Raw genomic sequence first — 24193 nt, 5'->3', positions numbered from 1 at the left:
TCCGTAAATAAATTACTGAAAAATGGGGATAGTGGTGACCCTATAGCCATTCCAAAATTTTGTTGATAAAAATTATCATTGGAAGGAAAATAAGTTGATTTTTCACATATTGTTGAAAGTTGAATAATGGTGTTAATGCTTAGTTGTGTGCGTTCCTTAAGATTAATTTCATTTTATAATTTCTGCTTGATAATATTTAAAGTTTTAACAACAGGAACGTTAGTGAATAGACACAACATCAAAACTTATCAGAATATGGTTTGGATTTATATCTATGTCTGATAATTTTTGTAAAAATTTTTATTATAATAATTAAATAATAATCATCACACAAAATACTTAATTGTTATTAAATTTAAAGAAATTCTTTGATTGCACTGCGCTTTCAAATTTTGCGGATAATTCTGCGAGTTGGAAATTTTTCGCTTTTAGAAATTTTTATATATTGTTAAATGTGTTACTGAGACTTGAATTATCTCAGTCTCAATGGAATTTCATATGCTATTTGGTAGTTATTTGAGTATTGGACATACGGAAATAGCAATTTCTGATTGTCAATATGCGAGCATATTCAAGCTTCAACACTCTAATAAACCGCATTCCGAAATTTGCATCTCCCTAAAGGCCGAATGTGCAATGACAATGTCGTCTCCATTTGGTAACATATTTAAGAAAATAGGTGCAGTGAGACCCTAAAGTTTCTATATGTGCAGTGTTTGGCTAAACTGACGATAAATTACCTACTTGCTGGAAAGTAGTGATGACGTTTTGACTAAGTTGTTTGTTTGACAAACAACATTTGACTCGAAATTTATTTCAGCACTGGAATTCATTCTCTTATGTGAAAAGGATATTACGGCCAGATTTTGACCTTTGATTTCTTAGAAAGTTCGAAACCATATTCACTTTTACCAAGCACTATTCCAAAAATACAAATGAACAACTGATCATTTTGCTTAGATAGAGGGAAAACAACAGTTTCATTAGTTACGATAATTTTTTTCCATTTGTTTGCAAGAAATCACAACTTTTGAAGCGTAAAATTTAAGGTATAAAGGCGAAGTATTACTGAACTCTTCGGAAGGATTTGTGCAGGCAAAAGATGATCAAATTTACACTATATTCTTCTGTCTACTACCAAAAATTATAATTACATTTTCTCAACGCTGAAGTCAGTTATCCATTTATTTAACTGTATTTACAAAATAAATAAAAATGTGGTTAAAGAAATCAATTCCCATTCAATTATTTTAGGGGTGAGTTTGATTTTAATGGGAACAATATTTGTGTTAATAAATTCTGGATATCTTGGTTTGAAACCAGTACATTATAAAAAAGAAAAAAATATAATGTAACGGCTACATCATTAGGGAAGTGAAAATAATTAAATTTCATCGTGGCGTTGAGGAGCGGAACGATGTGATATAATACTTAAAAGCCGTGAAAGTATTATCGATATTGCTTATATTTATAACAAATTTACTTTGAGCCTCGGTCAATTGATAATTTGAAACTTGAGTTTTTAAAAATAATTTTATTTCAAATTAATACAAGCACTGGTAATTAATACAAACAATTACGTAAATCTAAAGGATTTAACGTGTAACCGATTCTATCTTATGAATGACCGTAGCATGGATGTTATGATCTTACCGTAACTATCTTATGACTAAATGCTCGTTCTTGCTGTCGCCTCTTTTATAAATTAATTATGCTGATCATAGCAGAAACGTTATTGTGTCTTATTTTGAATGCATGTTCGGCAAAACTAGCTATAAAATTGTAGCGAAATGAGTAAAATCGCATTAAATCAGAAACATTATATAGGGTGATTCAAAATTGGCGTCATTCCTTTTAAGGGGTGATAGAGGCTCCCTTGGGAAGTACGAGAAAAATATAGACATTTTTTTTCGAATTTTTCTAGAATATATTAACAGTTAAAGATCGAATTTCAATTTTGTTATTAACCATTATTTTGAAATTGTTCTATGTTTAATTGGTAGCATATTGGAATAATTAAGTATTCAAAAAGAAAAATTACCATCTTTGCTTCAAATTACTAAAATTTTTGATATCAAAAAAGTTCTCTTCTACAATTTTTTGATGAAAAGGCACAGCGGCATGGATGTTTTTTGTCATTAACAGATAGTTACACGTGGATAGCCCTTGTCAATAAAAACAATAATTTGTTAAACTGTGACTTACTTTGAATTTCTTTTCACGAATTTGCGGATATGCGATTAGTTCAAGGGAAATGCTGCAAACTACATAGCAGAAGCTGAAAGAACTCACGCCTACAAAGCGCGAGGAGAGTGGTTCCAGGGAGATAGTGGACGATAGATGTTCGGATTCCAGGCACAGAGGAACACGTATTGGACATAACCGAATCAGGGCCTTCCAGGGGCACTCAGAGCAAAATAACTGACACTTTCCCAAGCACCAAATAAATACCAAGGAAGCGCTACGTTCCTACCACCTTTGTACGATACACACAGCATAAGGAGATACAAATGGAGCAGGAGTTAATTAACTGAATACGAGAAGCTGCTTGATAAGAGTGGATAATAAGGAAATTACACAGGCACTAGCTGGTTTGGAGTTTACCATTCAAATGTTTGGTTTTGTATGGTTTGAGGGTTGATGTTATGAGAACAAGTTGACACTTCGTCAACAAATCTTGTTGACTTTTCCGTTTATCCTTGTCTATCTTATTGTCAGTCTGTATGATTCCATGGTTACCGGTGTCTTAAATAATTACGAAGCCACAGGTATTTGCGCAATGTTAATTAGGCAGATTACCTTGAAAAACATTGCTGCCGTATTTCTGATATGGTTTTTTAAAAATTTCTCAGTTTTTAATAACAATTAATTTATTTTACTATTTTTTCTGTACTCCTATAACAGCACCAGACAACACCTCCAGAGAAATGACGCTAATTTTGAATCACCCTGTATACGAACTTCATTTTATACTATAAAATATTCCAATTTACATTTGGATTGCTGTAAATAACAGTAGCAATGCAAAAATAATAAGAATTAGCAAATTTGCAAGAAAAACCAATAAAGCTGTTTAAAAGCTAGTTAAGTGCACGTTTCAAACTTAAATGTGTGATATTTTTACGTTACAATTTCTTATTCGTGACTTTAAGATCTTAGTACGTATGACACGAACTCTTTCAAGCAATATTCCATATTTTATACGGAACGATAAAGGCTAAGTTTTATAATGTCAAACAATAAAAAATGCATAATAATCACTCTCCAATTCACGTCTTGCTAGCGATTTGTGTAAAGGCTTTTATTGAGGTAAAAATATCGATATGAAATGTGCAAATCATGAAAGCGTTTGAAACATATGTTTAATAACTTGGACTAGGATACGAACGAAACAATATCCAGGACGTACAATGCAACTGTAAATTTGAGTGTCAGTGTCAGATATATATGTTAAAATATTCATGAATGGGCGAGCTGGAGAAAACATGTTTCCTACAGCTCAGGTTTCTAATAATTAATATTTTTTACTTATGAGAGCTGGTGGAAATTAGTTCTTTAATATGATTTTAGATTAGAACCGTGCAAATTTAAGTTTAATTTTTAATTTTTGATAATTAATTAGTTTAATTTTTAATAATGAATTTGATTATATTTTTAATAATGAATAAGTTAAGCGATATGCAATGCAAACGTATTTGAATCCGCCGTAGTTTCTGTTGACAATTTTTATGTTTTAGTTTGAATCAGTAAAAAACTATACGCGCTACTTTTAATCTAGTAATATTTTACTTATCGTATTAATATTATTAACGTTTTGTTTGACATATAACCATTGCCCGGTCAATATCGGAAACTAAACTGATTTTTATTCTTTTCGCAGATATGCATCTTTTTTATAACTATGTTTAAGCATTTTCAATGGCTATTTGAGATAAAATTGTGATTGTGTGTGTGATTTCTGGTAGCAGATCTGGATCTTTTTGGATTAGGATTCGGTATTAACTAATTCAAGATCTAGAACAACAAATCTCCAAGATAATTGCTTCGTTTGGCAACTGTAACTGTTTTCCACTCACGTAGAATATTTCTCCGTATATCTGTAATTTCTATTGGAACTTAATTGGATCATGTGCTGCGGATTACTCATATGGGCTTCCGCCGATCTTTTTTCATATTTCAATAATTAAACTGATTGACCGTATAACTAATGTGACCCAGTCACATGTCGGCATGGTGATCTAATACACATAATACGTTTTTTTAATTTAGTTTTCTATGCAAAATTGGAACAGCTAGACAAATCGATTCTTGAGACATAAGTTTTACAATATCTGAAGAAAACCAGTTTCCTCCAGATAAAGGAACCGGGTCTAAGTTAGTTCATAAATTGTGTTTTCTGTGACGTTTTCCTATGTTGTGTAACAAGAAAATAGATTTCGCTGCACCTAAAGAACAAAACACTCTCTGCATGGTAAACATAATTTACATATCAAATTGTTCCTGTGGTAATACTGCACTAGGATCTAGAATATAGGAATATGAAATTATGTGGTGACAATCTCTATGAAGCTGCGAACCTTTTAATCGATGTTGACACAAAAGCGAGTCAAGATTAAAACCGCGCTGTTCCTTCATGGTAAAATTAAGTGGCTATAACTTTATAGGACAATTTGGTATAGTTGACTTTGGTCTTAAAAATAATTTACGACTGGTGGCAAAACTAATTATTTGACAAACCGCGCTCTATCATTTCATAGCCGTGCATAAACTTGCGGACCATATAAACTGCAGTAATATGCCTGCCTATAAGGCAATATATTGGCCCAATTTAACCATGTGAAAATCTTGTTTATACAGCGCATGATAAATCATATCTAGCGAGAAATGAATCCCAAATCATTTGCATACCAAATTTACAGCTGGGTAATTTATAGGACCATAAAAATTCTTTACACGCATGTATTTCCGAAAATTAAAATTGATCTTTGGAAAAGCTTGAATTTCAATATAGGAGGTATAACAGTTTTAAAGGAAATTAACTATCAGAAAGTTAATATATAATAGAATATAGAATCATAAACTATTCGTTTTACATTATCTATTCATTATATTACAGACGCAGGATTAGAATATTAAATGTTGCATACTATAGTTAAACTAGCATTTTTTTAACAATTAAAAGTTTTTTTGCGCTTATCTATTTAGTTATTTAGGTTAGGTCGTTATATATCAGTTAGTTCATATGCAATTTCATATAGCGTTTGATATTGCTTACAGAAATATTTATATTTTCGAATATTATAAAGTGAAATAGTTGCTTGAGAAAATCCACTTGCCGACAGGAAAGCAGAATACTTTTTATTAAACAAATTTTTCCAAATTTTATTATTCACATTCTGGATAATAATTATTTCCGAATAAATTCAATTCAGTCATTATTATTTTCTGGAAAATTTGTGGTGTCGAAATTTGCATCTAACTGCATCAATGGCAGGGAATGGATTTAGCAACAATATTATTTGAGGCCGAAAACATTTTGAGGGAAATAGGTCAAATGAGACGAGATAATCTCCAGCGGCGGAACTTTCTATCAGTAAAATGATTAGTCAAAATCGCTTCAAATCTAGCTCTACTTACTTGCACGGTCTTGGACACGGTTAGCGTAGATTTGAACTTTGACTTTGCAATTGAGTTGAATTCATTAACATTGCATGCAGACCATTTCAGTTCCAAATGCCTTGAAGGTCTTTACATAGTCTATTAAAGTATTTAATCTATTTCCATATTAAAGGAGAATTTTGATGGAATTATATCTGTGAGTATGATATGAAGTTTTATTTAACATTTTCAACTAAAACTAGATACATTGTTATGTTATATATGCATTAGTTGCTCGTCACCTATTTATTGCATATTTTCCGAATGAGACTCACATCTATAATCTTAGTGCAACAATTTTCGGATTTATAAATTCGAATGTGATGTAAGTTGATGTATACTTGAATACTTTCAATTAACTTTCTACATGCATCCAGCCTGAACTGAACATTTAAATAGGTATTTCAGAGGGCTAATTAACCTGAAGCCAACTAAGTGCATAACTGTGAGGCCAACAATTAAATCACTACGGTCTACAGTTAACCTTTATTAACATTTCATTCCGAAATTAACTGGAGAGTTTGCGTACGAATTAGTTAACCAGGTTGGCTGGAATAGCCAAGATCTCAGCATCAAGGTATATAGAAAAGTTATTAATTAATTTCATACACAAAAGTAGCAACTGGATGATTAAATAATTAATGCCGTAGTATGAGATATGGAATGAGAATCAGTTCCCATTAGGTGTGTGTTAAACGGTTTTTTTCGGTACAACAACGTTACAACGTTACAGTTCCACATTAGTAATTGGTTCCAAACGTTACATGTTCCTATTTAATGATTAAGTTTAAAAAAATTCTTAACATGGGTTATAAGTAACTACTTTAAAAAGGAAAAATTGATAATAAACCAGTAATTTAAATAGACAAAAAAGTAAAAAACTCAATCATTTAAACAACTAAACAAATTTTCCGCTGACAAATGGCTATTGGATAGATTGTTCGACGGTGTCGCATAGGTTCTGTGCTGGTGTGAACCCCTTTTCCCGTTTTATGAGGGTTTCAAAATAACCTGTTAAATCGGCTACCTGAACTGTGATTCGAGGTTTGACGTTTGGAGCACTGTTAGCAGTGGTTACGTTAAATACCGACCAGCCTTAGTTCTCATGAAAGTTTCGTAAATATGAATTAAAGTTTGGGTGCAGATAAACAGATTGAATTTTGAATTTATGCAGCTATTAGGTATCTTTCACACTGCTCGTTTAGAGGCTTGTCTTGGTTAATGTTTGTTGTGTTTGTTAGTAAATGTCAGTTCATATTGATTTTAATTTTATGAATAATTTTGTTTTTGCTACACAATTAGAACGGATTCATTTTCTTCTTAACGAATCGGAAGCTGTTGCTTTGTGTTGAAAAAATAATAAATATTATGGTGTAGCTCGTCACATAAATTTATATACCAATGAACTGAAATGTGAAAATCTATCATGCATATCTGCCTTGCGTTTTTTTGCACACAAATTCATTATGGCTCATTTTATCGCAGTAGATAAAATATATCAATTGCCATGGTAGTAAAAATGTAAGTTTTACACGGTTGACAACACCATTCAGTCATTCAGTTCTAGCAGGTTGATCACGCAAGATTTTAAAATGATAATTTGCAAACATTTAATTAGAAAATTCCACTTTACCTGCAGCTCAACATTGGCTCAAAAAATAAATTTCTTATATAGCTCACCGGGAACAGAATTCATATTTCGAAGGCGATACTTCTTTCTCATTTTGCAAACCATTATTCATGTCACATCAAGTTCATTATCTTTGAAGTTCATGATGAAACCGCATGCTTGCTTAGGGTTTATATAAGATGTAAGAGATAAATTAAGTGCGAGAAGATGCGAGCCGAATATATAGACGGATGCTGTTTATTTTCCAAGGCAAGATCTGTACAAAATTAAAATTGTTATTTTTCACAAAATAATCTTCCGGATTAGTCGAACATTTGCATCTGCTTGGATTAAACTTATCGCTACAAACCGGTAATTTTATTATGCGTGGTTACCTTAATGGGGGTTTGAAAATTTAATTGATTCATGAGATTAACGATATACGGAGATGAAGTGTTTAAGAATTTGTACCATCACTTAGCAATTAGTGCAGCCATAATTAATAGTTATTAGGGCGTCCTGGATTGAGTGGTGCTACTGTGCTTCTTTTTCTTTGTCTTAGTTTGCTAATATATTTTTTAATTCAATAAGTAGGGTGATCTACATAGAATGCATAATTATAGCAAGAATTAAATTGATCCATATCATAAAGTGCATGGGACAATAATAATAAAGTCATACAAATAATACAGTTTTTAAGACACGAAGTTTCCCTACATACTTTATAAGAAAAAATTGAGGATAGCTCGTGGTGCAGTGTAAAGATTATTTTATATTTTTCACGTGTGTGTATAATAGTAGTTTAGTAATAATATAAACACGTTATTTACCTTCGGAAGATGAATATGAAGGAACAAGGCAAAAAAATAATACCATTGACCAATAAAGATAGAAGTGTCTATCTATCGGGACAGCATCGAAGGTAATTTAAATGCCCGACAAACTTTCAATATCTTTAACTCTAAATCACGAGAAGATTATTAATAAGGTTTGCTAATGAATAAATAACTTGAAGTGTGCATAGTTGGCTGAAGCGGTTGGGTTAAGATGTTTAAATATTTGAGAGCAGTCTAAGTCGATGCTCCACGCTCTGATATATATTCAGCTGAGAAAGTAAAATAAAATTACTGAAAATGCTTTAATAATGGCTGTTGAATAATAATTATGTAAACTCAGTCACCGAATTAATGTATATCCATATAAATTATTAAAAATTACGTATTCCAATAAATATTTTGAGCCTGTTCAAAATTGGAAACGGTTTTTTCATTGCACTAAACAATCATTGCTGTGCATAACTAGATCATGGGTACTTTAATGCTAGTTGTTTATGAGGGCTTTTTTATTGAGATTGCCTTGTTATAAATAACTAATATTTCGAACTTATTTACAAAAACGTTACACTTATGAAATATATTTCAAATGTATGTCATAAATGCAATATTATTTTCGACGTACTCGAATATCAAACTGTTTACTAACAAAACTTAACCAGCTGAGCAGTAAAAATCTATGCTTTGTGATAGCACATTGTGAATTTACTTTTCACTTTAATGCCCTCACGAGAATTAAATTAGTATAGCAAATTTTAAACATTATAAAGTTACTCAACTTCCAATAATCTACATAACCAAAACTTTGAGAGATTAAAGTATACTAGACAGCTTTTCGAGTTCACTAGTGCTAAACTTTTTCGTTTTGCATTTGTAAATCAGGAAATATTGAAATGTTGGAACAAAGTTCTGCAGAATTTATAAAAGCATAATAAATCTATTTAGTATATTAAATCGACGGTAAACAAAGGAGTCTGTGCTCCTAAAGTCTGAAGGAAAAAAGTTCTTTCTTCGTTATTCTGAAATCAAGTTCTTTAAAATTGTAGGTGTTTAACTAAGCAATTTTACATAGTTTTTGAACTTTATTTTGTTTATTATAAAAATGTAATTCAGTTTTCAGTCATTAGTATGTAATATCTGAAGCGTTAAGATGGTATTCCTAGGAAGTTATTTTTAAATGGAGTAAAAGCTGGCCCCATTTTTTTAAATTATTGTTAAGTTCTGTTTCTAAGCCATCAGTTATCCGAAAGTGGCAATAATAGCGTCATGGTGGAAATATTAACATGAGAAGTAAGTTTTCGCAGACTCAACAATTTGCGAGTTAAATTTACCCAATTCAATTAAATTGGGTAAATATCTCCAATATGTAATGACATTTAAAAACTTTCCCAAAATTTAATTTTCTCTATAGATTATTTGAAACTTATAACATTTTAATGATTGATGGATTAGATTAGAGGGACTCGCCAGGATTGATGAGCGCCTGGGGAGATCCGAAATAATTTGGAGATTTACTTTTTAGATCCATTTTGTAATCCTGTTCCAAGTAAATTTCCTTAAAACCATTTCGGAGCTCATCTGGAACATCGCTATTTTATTGTATGCATATAATTGTTCCACGTTTGGTCTATTACTTTGATATGTTGCCGGTTGCCACCTCATAAAACTTTCAGTTTTGTAGCTGCTTAAAATTATTAGAGTTGTCTCATTCTCATCACAGGATTAAAATGTGGTGCCGGTATTATTGCGTCAGAAATGTGTCAAACTTAAATTGTATTCCTGTGCTGAATTACCGTAGGTACGTTTCACGTTACTTCAGTCTAACTTCGTGCAGATTCGAGGCAGTTAACTATTGTCTTGCTCACAGCTTATAATAATTAGCTAAGTAGCTGAGACTGGAATAATGTGAGACATATAACTTTGAGAAATGTAATTGTCGAAACTTGTTAAGAGTAAATATTTTGTTACATTTTTCATGTCAAATTCATTGCATCTTGTCCATCAGCTCCAGCTGGATCAAACAATAAATTTTCTCTTCAACACCACCCTTAGAAACCTTGTGAAAATGATTTGGATATTAATCTTAGCCGGTTGTAGAATCTCTCATGGGTATTGTTTTTCTATGAAACTTTTGATATCCTCTGATAACAGTATATGGTGTTAGCGCCAATAAACTACCTGTAAGTTTGGCGGTTATACATTAACTAAAAGGCACCTGCCTTAGAGCTCGAGTTGAGAGCTCAATACACATTGTATATTTACTTAAACTGAGTAAATCGAGGCATCCCCAGGATATTGTTGTGTAAGATAAATGGAGCGAAAAGCGCGTTTTTATTTGTGTCAGGCTTGGAGCTTTTGGTAATCACAATGCAAAATCCCTAAGTAATCCCTACTCATAATACAATTTGGTAAGAGAGTATCAGAAGGAAAAAAATCCGCAGATATACATATTTGACACGAGAAGGGATGGGTGAAATATTTCCGAAAGCATTCCCTGGATAAGGATGACGTGACAGATAAATTGAGAGGAAAACGTAAACTAATGACAAAGAAAATAGTATTTTATGGAACGATATGGATCGCGTTTTAGGAAAGTTTAAGTCGCTAAAACGAAATCGTTTGAAATGTTACAAAAGGAGCATGTAAACTTTTATTGCCGGTCGTAAATTTTAAGCAGATAGAAGGTGAATCTAAGTGCCCTAATGGTACATCTCCTTGTCTTATTCTGGGCCCTATCCACGAAAATCTTTCATTTCAACATTTTTGTTAGCCGTAAATTATTAGTACAAAAGCCATTCCAGACAGTACTGAATCGAACCTCTTTTTATTGCACCGCAAATAAATAGTTTTCACGTACGAATATAAGACTGAATAACTGCAACTATTTTCAATTCTCGTCATATTAAAACTATGTATGATGACTGGCAACTATCGCTATTATTTGCAGTTTCCTTAATTTTCGGAGTTTTGGGAGTCTAATTTTTATAAACTCATTTTTCATTGCATATAACCATAACTATAGCAATGTTTTTGATTTAAAGTTAGTGTTATGTTATTAAGTGGCTTGGAATATTCCCGTTTTTACATTACACTTCATCCATGTTCTATATGACGAATGAAGCACATTTATCATAATTTTATTTCATTATATCAGCAAGTGGTTGGTCGAGCGTCGGTGATACAATTAATTCCTTACACTTTATTTCTGTCCGTTTTCCAGAATAGCCTATGTTATTTTATTGATAATACCAACTCTCTCACCTGTTTTCAATTGATGCTATGAATTACTGCTTTTACCTTCATTAACTTTGTTATTCCTGTTTTATATGATATTATATTAAAACTGTACCTGTACGCTACGGCCGAGAACAAATTAAATTAAAGCCATGAACAAATATTATTCGCTTTTTAAATTAAAATTCCTGGAAAACTCTTGAAAACTTTATCTAACCCCATTGTCCTGGATGAACCGAAATATTAAACCTTCGAATTACTCCCCATGTTTGAATGATTAAAGCTCAAACTCATTCGACGTAATGGTCAAATGTAGAAAGTTTTTAATGCGATATATTCTGTGGGTTTTAAACATGACACTAATGCGTTGAGCGTGGCATAAATCCTACAAGGAGGCATTAGTTATTTGCATTTATTTTATCCAGGATAAACGTGACAAATAGACTACTAGCGGCTCTTAATTTCGAGGATGTTTGAATACGTTATCTTTAAGCTAATTTCATGGTTCACGGTAATTAATATTTACTAGAAATGAACGACAAAATAAGAGGTCTTTCTGGAACGTGTTATATATATCAGGAATAATGGAACTTTCGTGTAAGCATAAAGCAGGAAAAAACTAATTAAATAGGCCATTGAGGATCCAAAGGACCTTGATAAAAAGCACATAAAAGGTGGAAGCTCTGAATATTTTCGGTAGTTTGCAATATTACGTGGCCTTTGATACGTGACACCAGGTGAAAGTACGTGTCGAGCTTATACTGAAAAACATTCCGTAACAGTCGTTTCCAGCTTAGACAAGATTTAGACGTTTAGAATTGTATGCTAGAGGACTTTTATCTTTAAAAACATTATTCACTCTCGTTCTATTCATTTTCTCGTAACTCTGCACTTCATTATGTTAAACGCATAAGAGAAAAACGAGCTAATAACAAACCATTTTTCTTTCTTTCCTTTTTCCACTCTATACACGGCTTATTGTCTCTGGCTGAAAATTTAACCGGTTTTCCTCTCAAAGACTTTCCCTCAAGCAGAAAATATCCCTAAGATTTATTGGAAATAGTCACCTACGGAGTACAAAATTGCATGCCTTTTTAACCGCCTATGAAGAATGTTATAGACCAAGGTTCTTGGCGATTTGAGCGATCGATGCTAGGATGTAAAGATTTTCTTGAAAAGTTTAGGACTCACTAGAAACATGATCTAATTTTTCAAGGAAGGAATGCTGGATTTTAGACTTACTATTATTCGCTTAGGATGTAGACTTGTATAGAATTATAGCTGCAAATAGCTATAAAGGTATAAAGTATTTTTTATCTGAAAACGCCTCATGGTTGTGGTTCAAGAATGAAGATTATATTTAACAAATGTCTTTAATTACTTATATCCAACCCAATGCACTAAAACAGGTTTTTTTTTAAATCATCTAATTTATCAATTTGGCAATATTATTTTATTCCAAATCAAATTCATTCCTGGGTTTCGGTGATTTATTGTCTCTATTTATCAATCAAAATACGTTTCGGTATATTTTTCCACCATCATCAGTTTTTATGTGTGGCGTTGTTGCTGCCTTAAGCCTTGGCATGCATTTGGAGTATTAATTTTGTCCATTATCCTCGACATTAATAAAATAATAATTTAATCTTATTTATTTATGTCGCCTTTCATTCACTGTAATTGGCTCAGCAAAGAAAACTAAACAAATATCTGTGTTTTCGACTAATTTCACCTCATGCATCATGCATAACGTGTCGCTAACTAATATTTAATGTTTTTTTAAATAACTGTTTACTTCTTTTTTCTTTTGCTTCCTAGCTCCGGAAATTCGAATTTATTGGAAAAAGGCCGCGTCTGGACCAGGAAAAAGAGTTGAAATGGCAAGGATAGCAATTTTTCATTGGTGAGTAGATCTATTTGTCTTCTTCTGCTTCGGGGCAGTTATTGCAATTTTATTTTGGTGTAGTTTGGATATTCTGGTTTTACCCAAAGCTTTTAAGCAAAATTAAATGAAATCTAAATCATTTAAATTTTTCCTTTATAACTTAGAACGTACTTGCTATGTAGCTTCTCGACGAAATTGCATATTGCAATTGCACATATACATATTTTATTTGAAACTGATATTGAAGCGTAAACTGATTTCACTCAAAAATGTTAAAACACTACTTAGACGATCCTACTTCTTATCTCTATGCTTTGTAAATTAAATATTTTTTAGCAACTGATCTACAGTACATAATATATAGCATTAGAAATCCCTGCAAACGGTCAATTCTAAAACATTCGTAATGGACTATTACATTTTGAGGAATGGAATAGCTCCAAACATAGTAGAGTTTTTTCAGTAGTTGTACTGATATATATGCTACTAATATTATATAGATAAGACGACTTCACTAGAATTACTGAGTCTTGTAAAATGATATTTTTTATGAGTTTGAATATGCTATTAAACTCTGCGAGCATGAATGCATTTACAAACATTTCCTTTTCATTAATTAAGAACATAGGTACTATGATGCACTATCAAATATTGTTTTTTTCCGTTAGTGTGAGCTGTTATGGTTAAATTCAAATAACTGGTTTTGATGTTAATGACGATATTAAAATTTGTGAGTTGGAATTGATCAAATTAATTTTAGTTGACGAATTACGCATAATTAAATTCCGTTCCGTCGGTCCCAAAAGCAAAGTCATCCGTAATAAAATCTTATTTTCACTTTCACTTTGACACGGAAAAAAATTGCTTCCCATTAATTAAACAGGGTATTTTGATTGTTGTGCCGATTTTTACTACTGTACCATTAATCATTTAGGCATATGGATCCGTTATTTCTACACACTATTAGAAGAATTAGTTGTAATTTAGGATTACTTTCAAGTTTAACAATCACCTTATCCACCGGATAGTTTCAGCTTAATTGCTTTAATTGAAGGTGCTAATTGGCTAAATAAATTTCAGTTGACCTAATTGACCATACTTCTATTACGTTTCCTAGAAAACTCAATCCTTCCTAATATGAAAAGTTGGTCAACGGAAGGGGGACGAATGGCGCTTGATCTCTAAAAGCGCAGTAAAACTTACGGCCCTTGAATGCTCCAAACTGCTTTCCAACTATGGTAGAAAATGTCAATTCTTTAGAACTTATAGTTCAATATGGTGAATTTTGAAGAGAAAACGTACCAAAGTTGTTTAGAACATGTCAGCTTTACGAAACCGTTGATTAAAGGAGAACTAAACCAGCTTTAAAATTCTTCAATTTATATCCTAATTTTTTTTTATAAATGACCATTTTCTCAATAGCTTTCAAAAGATTACTTGTACTTTAGGCCTGAAAGGTAGGGGCATCGAATTCACCAGAGATCTGAGATAAATTTGATAAATAGGAAACCAAAAAGGATCTGAATAAAAGCAATCCTTACTCAATACTAGTTCCAAATCAACAATTAACCCTTAGTGAAGTAAATCTGTCAGGCAAATTTCGGCGAAAATTCGAGAACGATTCCGCTAAGGTTTTTCAAGTAGTTTAACCCTATTTTCGAAACCCTTCTGTCAGTTTTAAAGTACGGTTAGTCGTATTAATAATTTTGTGGGGTAATAAGGGCACCATAAATCAGCGTCATCAAGTCCTAAGGTAATTAAATATGCATATATCTCTTACATTTATGGAAATATTCGTGCTAAATGGATAATCTTCTCAAAGACTGTGTGAAAGGTTTCCGCGGTGAAATAGGGATCCCTTTAAACAACCCTAGCACTAATTGCGTTAAAATCTTAGGGTATCTTACACTTTAAACATTTGCTCGGAATAAGTGGAATTTCAGTTCGACGTGTCTTGATTTTTGGTTTATTATTACATTGTTTTCGCATCGTTTCTTCAACCGAAAATGGATCATCATTTTGCCTCGCAGTACACAGCATAATTAGATCGTTTGGGGTTTGCCATTTGGAATAATTTGCTTGGAATCAGCTTGAGGCATAAGGATTTAACGTCAGCATTAAACATATTAACCAGCTCTAATATTGCATTAATTCTGACCACAAGTTCCAACATGAAAAGCGATAGAATGTTCAATTAACACAACAAACACAAGACTATAAAATGCTAAAATGGGATATACTTAGTAACCTGTAGCCCTAACAAAGGCCTAAAATTCGTTTTGGAAATATTTACATTTTACAACCTTCAATTAAAAGGCGTTGTTTTAAAAAGGATGTGTGACACTTAACCAAACTGAAATATATTTAGATATAAAATTTTTATTTGATTAGTGATTTAAAATAAATAATATAGTTAACAATTAAAGTATTGGGAATTTTGAAGCTGCCACTCTTTTACTACTTGATGCAAGTCGCCGAAAATAATTATTTTACTTTATTCAAACGTAGAATACCTGTTTTATGTTGTTGCAATTCCGAGCACGTTGGAAAGTTAGGCACAGGTGAATAACAGAATTTTTAAAAAAGCATCTAGGGGAATGTTTTTAGATAGAAATCCTAGAAACTAGTTTTGATTATTTTCAGGAGCATTGGAATTAACTAAAACAAATATTCAACTCTATAATTTAATACAAATCCGGCAGATTGATTAAGCTTTGAAATGTAGATAGCATGTAATTAGTTAATAGGGCGAAAATACAGCATATTTTGTATCCAGTTTCAGTTTCAATAAAAATAATTAACTCATTTCATAGGCAATTTAATTAATACCAAGGCCCAACTTGCTAGTTAAAGTCATTCTTTAATATTAATTTGGAATCACCTTTGATAGAGTATATTTACGAATTTCACAACGTGACTAACTAACTTTGATGATTGATGGACGGAACTGATGATTTCGAGCACCTCTTATGTGCGTATTCAAACGAAAGGTGTTAAGAGGCCTATTATCAGTAAGCGGGTTAACATTCTTAGTGGTCACCGCCTTTGATCTCGACTGCTTAATTACTTAGTAACTGATTATTTGCCCTTGTAAAAGTACTTATTTTCAAACATAAAATCTTCACAGTATAGCCAAAGCGTTTTAGGTGCTAACTGGTTCGAAGATTTTGATACTCAATATAATAAAACGGATTTCCTCAGTGGAAATATCTAATTGCGCGGAGCATTACGAATGCTTAGAGTGTGCCTGAAAGGCAGGAAATAACTCTTCTTTTTGATTTGATTGACAACAATTTGATGAGATGTGTTCAACATGTCCCGAAAAATGTACTCCTCCATTTCCTTAATATCAGGTTCTGTTGGAAAAAGCGTAAATCCAATTTTTAAGCATATGGAGTAAAACTAATAATTACTCCATGGTACACTTTCTCAAATCTTCATTTGTGAAATTAGGTTTTATTTGGTGATTTTATCTGTTGCAGCACCAATCCTGACAATTGGAGTGCTTCAAGAATAATTCGAATTAATTATACGCTATTGTCGAATGTTGTATGGAAGTATGTTCCTTTGTATTTAAGAATCAAGAAATTAACATGAATGTAAATCATACCCATGAGACTAGAGCTAGAAAAGATAAAAAGTTGAAGATTCCAAATAGTTATACAGGTTTAAATTTACGATTTATCAATTACTTGGCACCAAAGATCTTGAACATTTTACCATTAGAAATGAAATCTACAATAATTTGGAAAAATGTACACTGCTATTTTGACCAAAACGGTAAGAAGAAAATATAAATACTTAGGTAGCATATATACCAAAAATCTAGATTAATGAGTGATAAGCACGTACTGCTGTGACACTCGTTTTTATGTCTGCTTGTTCAATGTTATACAGGGTGTATTAAATAATGTCTTTTTCTGAGAAATAAATATTATTATTATTATTATCATTATTATTATTATTATTATTATTATCATTATTATTATTATTATTATTATTATTATCATTATTATTATTATCATTATTATTATTGTTATTATTATTATTATTACTATTTTCATAGCACCGGCTATATAAAAATTGTGTTAGCTTTAAAAGCTAATGAAATAATAATGTTTCATTTAAAGTTGATTTAATTTAATTAAATTTGTGACACAGTTTTCGAGCAATTGAGTATAGAAATCAGAATGGAACATTCAGAATTTAAATCGGAAACATCAGTTTATGGTAAAACCATTGAGAAAATTTGAAATAATTTCATTTTGTGTCAAAAATACACGTGGAATGCAAATTATTACCTTGCTTTGCAACAACAATTTTAACTGAAAATTGCATACTATGTGGGATAATAGAACAATAATCTTTGTGCTGAAATAGAGGCATGATTTTCCCGTTGTTTTCCTGTTTTTGTTTCAAAATATTGTTTTCATATACTAATTAAAGCTTCGGAGCACACACAACGCCGCTTGGGTAGCAGCAGGCTGACAATAATTGAAATATATATTTAATTCATATAAGTTAATCTTTTTAACTCGTTTAACAATTGCTGTCAAACTAATAGAAACTAATTCAATATAAATTGTATCGCATCCTCAGAAGAATGAGTAATACATTATTTCTGCAGCTGACATGCGAATGCTGATATTATGAACTATTTGTATGTCGCGACAGCTTATTTAACACTTTGCAGCCGGTTGCCAATGGCAAATCGGAACTAGAAGTTATCTTAACTTCATTGGCATAAAACACTTCCTATGATAATTTGAACCGACTCCCTCCGCGAAGTTTAAACTGCTTTAATGTGGGATAGTATTAACTCAAAAATAACGATATGCGTAACGATACCACACCGCTTTGTTCGACCTGATGCAATCTATAGAAAACCAGAAAGAAGATAAAAAGTTGATTATTGGAATGCTGTTAGATTTATGATTGTTTGGATCGAAACTAACTTTTTCTTAAAGTTGGAAAAGTACGGGCTGAGGGGAAATCGAAAAAGCTGGATAGCATCATACCTGGATGGTCGAAGGAAAGTATTGCAGGTCACAAAAGATAAGAAGTATTTATCGACAACCTTAAGAACTAGTGTAGGAATTGCATAGGAAAGCATTCTATGCCGGTTTTGTTCATAGTTTTAATAAGTGAGATTCCCTCACTGAGTAACTCGCCGCACAGACAAATAATGAATTATGCGAATACCACGACTCTAATTATTCGTGGCAAAGAAATTGCAAATGTCATAAGAAATGCACAGGACTTTGTTAGCTCGGTTAATAATTGGTTTGTAAATTTGGTAAATATTACTTTTCAGAACAAAACAAGCAGCAATACACAGACCGGAACATATCGAATTAACTAACATAATAGTCTAATTTTCGGAAAATGTCCAATTATTGGGAATCTGCCTAAACGAGCACACACAAATAAATAAATTAAACTCCGCTAGTTATTGTATACGCTATAGACATGTATTGTCGGTAAATACATGTCTGGAGACTATTTGAGAGTAGCATACTTTGCCAATTTTGAGTGGCCTTGGAATATGGTATTATGTGTGGGGCAGTAGTAATAACTAATAGTAGTAGGATAATAAGGATGAAAAATATATTCCCGGTTCAAAAAGAAACCATACCATTGATTAAAAAGATGGGTCATTTGCAGAGCTATAGGTCGGTGCTTAGATCGCTGAGATTTTTGACAGTATTTGACACATTTTACAGATGCATAAAATTGTATAACACAAAAGGAAGTAAAACATTACCTAATAGAACTATAGCCTTACAACTTGAAAGAATACCCTCAAGACCTTAAACCTATAATTATTGTCAATGACCTAAATCATTTTGGTGTAATGAACGTCGTGTCGCAATTGTCTATTGCTAAATTTGTGACTCTGTTTTATTTATGTAAACTCATATTTGAAATAAAGAGCATTATTATTATTATTATTAAATAATTTTTATTATCATAATCATAAGGATAAGAAAAACGTGTTAACAGTTTTCCATTTCCGCTGTTCCTCGGTTTCGATGAATAATAATCGTTTACTGTCTCAAACATATATTATTTAATATTACAATTCATCAATATTAAATAAAAGTCTGCACCGTTGATTCAAGTGTGAAACAGAAATGTTTCATCATTTACAAATTATCCCCAAGCTTTCAAGTCTATTGGCATTGGAATAGTTGCTTCATATTGGGTCAGATGTAAATTGAAATGCCAAATATTTGCATATAATAAATTATATGAATATAGGGACGAAGGTTATAAAATATGCGAGCAACGTCGGCTCAGATACGCAGGGGTAGAAAATATAACGAAATAATAATTTTAGGACGGTTGAGAAATTTTAATTTTAGGTTCGAAAAGTTTGATGTAAAAGTTGCTGTATCAGAAGGGCGTATTTCACTTCACGGTAACACTATTTTCAAATATATAGTGAACGTTGGGTTTATTGGGTATCTAGGCAAGTTGATGGACAATTTGTTTAGTCAATTCGTTTAATCCGTTCTAGATACGCCTGTGTCTTTAAATAATGTTGTCGCTGCCTTGGAACGAAACCAGTTTTCTTTAAACGTCATCATGTTGAATTAACTTTGTTTCAAAGATTGTGCAATCGCTAAGTAATCGTAGCTAGAGCACTCACTCCAGCTCAAATATACTAAAGTGCATAAGGAGAGGATTCAAGCGAAAACGTTTAAATTATTCTTTTATTCCTTTGCATTTTCTTATCAGCGTCATTTTTTAAAGTACCTTCAGCATTCCCCATATAATTTAATTCAGTTTCCTAAAGTTAAAGATTTATTATTTGTCATCAAGCAGCTAACATAATGCCATATTTATTATAACAGAATGCTGATAAAATAAGGAAAAAGTTTCTTAATTGACAAAGACCGACAAGGTTTTATTTATTTAATTAATTAGATATATTTCAATTAGGGCCGCTGTTCAAATATGAGCTTTAATTGGCAACATTTATATACTTTTCTGCAATTTGCAGTTTGTTAACTAATTTGAAATTCGACCTGCACCATTATAATAAAGCAACCTTTTGAACAAAAAAATGTTTTGAATCTGAAAATTGGACGGAAACCCTTTTCTAATTTCGGACTTAAAACCAAGTAAATATTTGTCTTACCGAGTAAATATAATCTTTGCACAAAAATAGGCAGATGCGGTCCTTAGAAAACCCAATTAACAAAGGGATGATTGTATTTTATTATTATCAAAACAACTATATTGTGTGTATTCAGAAGAAGCCATTGTTTCAGTTACGTAATAACATATTAAAAATTAACTTTTAGCTAATCTCGCTCATTATGATGCCTTTTCCTGAAAAGAAAAATATATGTGTTTAGTACAATTTGAGTTACTGAATAAACCTACATTTCAAACGCTTATGCTTGCTTTATGTTTGCAAAAAATTTCATGATGTACGAATTCTATTGTAGTTTACTACAATGGCTTCTTTCGACCTTTTAAATTGCTTCCATCGGTTAGCTGCATAGGACAATCCAGTTATTAATATTTTAGAAATGTAAATTTTCAAAATGTAAATCTAATACCAGTACTAGTACTAATACATTTAACTAGACAAATTTGAATCTAAGGGAATTATTCAAGTACCTCTACTTCGCCTTTCATTTGCAAAAGTAGTGAACGAACATGGTAATTCGGGTGTTCTTTTTTAGCTCATATTTGATTCTGTATGGTACGAAAGGTCTCATATTGCACTGTTGGAAACTAATTACGAAACATTAGTTACCGGGAAGTTAAATGATGTTTGTTAAGATTAATCACTAGGGTCAAGATTACAAAGCAATTAGTCCTCGGCCAAAGGGCTACAAGGTATTATCCCAATTAGCAGGTAACCAACGATATGTTTTGAAATAATTAAAGCAATTGAGGTATTAATTGTATATTGCAATTATGACAGGCTTTCCTTGTAAATCTGTAAACTTTTCCTAGAAATAAGTGTGAACGAATTATGATGATAAACTAAAGTCTACAGATTTTTGTCTTTTGTTTCTTGAATAAAACCCGTGGAGATTAGAATATCAATATATTTTTGGAGTAAATTCGGTATTCCTTTACTGTTTCTGGTTCTCGTATTACATAATTTAAAAATGAAAAAATTACTTTAGAGAAATCATAGTTAGGTCGTTTTAATTAATTTCAGATATATGATCAAACTTCGGCGGATCTATTTTGGGCTCAAGAGGGCGAAATTAGCATATTCGTTAAATTATATCTGGGGCACCAAGAAATGTAAAGCAGCCGCGGATCATTTGAACAGCCCATTGTAAAATTTCTGTACTAATGAGAAAAAATCTCACTTACATGAGCACCAATGCTATAGTCCATTCCGCGTACACGAATTTCCGTTGGGAACTCTTCAATTAAGCCGTTTCGACGGTTTGTTTTATCTGTATTTAACTTTCTATGTGTATTGCGTATGGACTTCGTATAACAAAACGTGACCAAGAATATATCTGATTGTAACGAAACTAGAATTTATTGCTTTGCGGAATGTAAGTGGACTTGAGTTTGAATAATGAGGCTATGAGTGTTTGTATTGAGTTTTAATTCTCCCATTCATTCAGATGATGATTAAATAGATGTTGTATTGATAATTATTGATGAATTTATTTTTAGAAATTGGAAAATGTGTTTCATTATCTAAAACTGTTAATTTTCAACCTGCATAACCTCACTTTGTTTAATTTTCTATTTATTCTTATTCTGTTGCTTGTGACCGTTTTTCACTTTGTATAATACATAACTGACAAATATGACAAATCGCTTAAGCGTAACATACTGCAATTCTCACTTTTAAGCCTTTTTCCAAACGACAGTCTAATCGAAGAAAAATACGTACTAAATTTACCTCCTGCTGAACGAGAAACTGATCTTTGAATAAAGATTGAACCAATTCGGTAAGTTTAAAACCGACTAAACGTAGAAATGTGCAAGATCTCAAGTTTTAGGAGACAATTTATCTCGGCGTAATAACTTCTTAACAGAGCAGCCATGACACCAGAATGTTCCTTTGGGTCCTCACCGATGTGCTCTGATTGCGCTAGCAGCTATTTTCCTAACACTGGCGACACAGGTTTCGTAACTTTAAATATATGCATCCGTGCAAATAATACTACTTTATATACTTTAAAGCTTTTAAAGTGCAGAGATCTAGTTGCCGGTAGGAGTTTAAACGTTTCGCGAAGCGATATTTTACCTAGAATTTTTTAAATAAAAAGATTAAACGATATTAAAAGTTTGTGCTATTTGTACATTATTTTTGAAGTGCAAAATTTCATCAGCAATCAACGAAAAATCATCATCAGAAGTACTCTTCTGGCGTAGCGAATTTATATAAACTTTCAGCGTAATCATGTTTTGATGGATTGATTAAAACTTGAAAAGAATTTGATGTTTTTAATTTTAGCAACATAAAGTAATTAGTAAATACATATTTTCCAGATCGTTTTAAAATATCTCCAATTGGTCTAACGATTGAGAAGAACGTAAATTTAAAATTGGGCCTGTTCGGAAATTGTATATAACAACGAAATAAATTGCATAGCCCACATCTACTAATTGGTTATATTTTTCATGCAAACAGTGATTATACAAAATTCGGCATCCAATAGTGCTGAGTTGTTTGTTGATTATAGTTCTATATTATTTGTTGAGTCATTGAAATATCTGCCCGCTTTTTCGCATTGTGACTTGCGGTATGCTGATTAATTCTGCTGAACTTCATACACATAGTAAATAAATCTGGCGGCGTAATATTTCCTTCAGTATTTTCCAACTTATTAAATCTGATTTTAAAATAAGGCCAACAGTTCTTAGTTGGGCCGTCTAGTGATGACATCTAATTAAGAAAATACCTTCAAGCCCTATACTTCCTTACGGACTAGTTGCTTTGTAATATTGACCCTTGTAATTAATCTTAGCAAACAAAACTAAGCTTCGCTTTAATTATTGTTAGAAACTTCGTAAACATGTTTATGTGTGGCTGAGAAAAGGCGATTGATCAAGATTACATTAAAGCATTCCCTATTTTAACACCTTAATTTTACCAACAATCGTCTATATATTTGAACAAGACGCATGGCGCTCACGCCTTTTTGAATCCTGCAAAGTTTTCAGCTTACAACAGGCACATATTCTATTCCAGTTATGCATAAATACTTGAAATAAATAAAAGTGACGTCACAAATTTGTTGAAAGTGTTACATAATAGGGAAAGTCCATTTTTAATTGAAGCTGGTTAATATATTAGGAGAGTTACGCCCAGCGTTATCATTCCTCATTTTAGTTTACCAAGTGATTTTCTTTTCACCGAAAGGATTTATACAGCGTAATTTATTTAACCAGTTGACAGCATGAAAGGAAAAATTACTGCCTTGTGGCTAGTTCAAAGAATATTTCCAGCCCATTATGTTTTAGTCTAATATTTTCATAAAATTGACAGCATACATTTACGGAATAAACTGTTTTATTTGTATTAAACGCTTTACGCGTTATGACAAAGTAAACATATGTTATGTTTCATGTGGTCATACTTGATGATATATGTAACAGCAATATTATTTTATTTTCTACCGAAATAACCAGTAAGTTGAGGAAAATTATGATGGAGCAAGATGTATTCCACATATCGCAGGGTAATAAATAGCTTCCCCTGGAGTCCCTCAATGCCGAGTTATTTCACATTCATATAGTTAAACAATAAATATACATATCTGAGGTAATAAGCGTTTCCACTGAGGCATTGGTGTAAATAAAAATATCCGATTAAGTTAAATAGCCAATTTATGCGTATAAATAAGTCATCTATACAGGGTCGCTTTTATTCTACATGGAAATGGTGAAGTATTCCTTAAAGTGAAGTAGCGAGAATAAAACGATTAATACATATTATGTTTTCTGACAAATCAATATTTGATTTAAAGATACACC

General features: G+C 31.9%; 1 protein-coding gene and 1 long non-coding RNA gene across 2 annotated transcripts in view; one reads left to right on the top strand and one right to left on the bottom strand.

Moving 5' to 3' along the window:
- The window catches only part of LOC109533890 (probable G-protein coupled receptor 158), a 173633-nt gene that overhangs the window by 146797 nt on the left and 2643 nt on the right, over positions 1–24193 (bottom strand). The gene's annotated exons all lie outside the window — the stretch shown is intronic.
- Positions 22008–22650, top strand: LOC125505758. Its single transcript, XR_007282379.1, has 2 exons — positions 22008–22161; positions 22213–22650. It is a non-coding gene; the product is annotated as an uncharacterized LOC125505758 (long non-coding RNA).

The sequence above is a fragment of the Dendroctonus ponderosae genome, unplaced genomic scaffold (genome assembly GCF_020466585.1).
Source record: "Dendroctonus ponderosae isolate FM_Combo_2020 unplaced genomic scaffold, Dpon_F_20191213v2 Dpon_F_20191213_1, whole genome shotgun sequence".
Classification (NCBI taxonomy): domain Eukaryota; kingdom Metazoa; phylum Arthropoda; class Insecta; order Coleoptera; family Curculionidae; genus Dendroctonus; species Dendroctonus ponderosae.
The sequence above is the reverse complement of the archived record's forward strand: the minus strand, read 5'-3'. Positions and strand labels throughout refer to the sequence as shown.